Raw genomic sequence first — 573 nt, forward strand, 5'->3', positions numbered from 1 at the left:
CTGCTGTCCTCTCAGGCGCGCACTGTCTGAATCCATCACGTAGAAACAAATCCACACAAGCAATGTTATTCTAGATCGCAGAACCGATCATGTAGTGTATATATATCACAACCCTGATGATGGGGTACTGCGTTGTTGGAGCTTGGAGAAAGTTTTTGTTATTTTTCAATGAATGCAGACACAGTAAGACCTAAAGGAATCAATACACCCTTTCGTCATAAATATCTTGGATCTATAATCAATACAGATGCGGATTTCAACATTTCAACATAACCGGGTAACCAGTGACCGGGCTTGAAACCTCTCTCACGAACCACGAGGTGAGGTCCTATTTGGCGCTGAAGGTTCTGAAAGGAGCAGGTAGTGACCAAATCCCACCTTCTCCTCTTCCCATACTTTACATTCTTGCATGGGTGATGCATCAACAAAGATAAACGGGGAAAAAAAAAAAAAAAAAAAAAGGCTGTTAAGGAATGCGCCGTTCCACCTTGTGGCGGTAAATGTCCTCAGTCCGACGGGCCGCGCGCGTCACTGCGGTCGGCGGCGCCCTCGCGTCTCGCTGCGCCCCGCCCC

Source organism: Micromesistius poutassou (genome assembly GCF_964030765.1).
Source record: "Micromesistius poutassou genome assembly, chromosome: 18".
NCBI classification, from domain to species: Eukaryota; Metazoa; Chordata; class Actinopteri; order Gadiformes; family Gadidae; genus Micromesistius; species Micromesistius poutassou.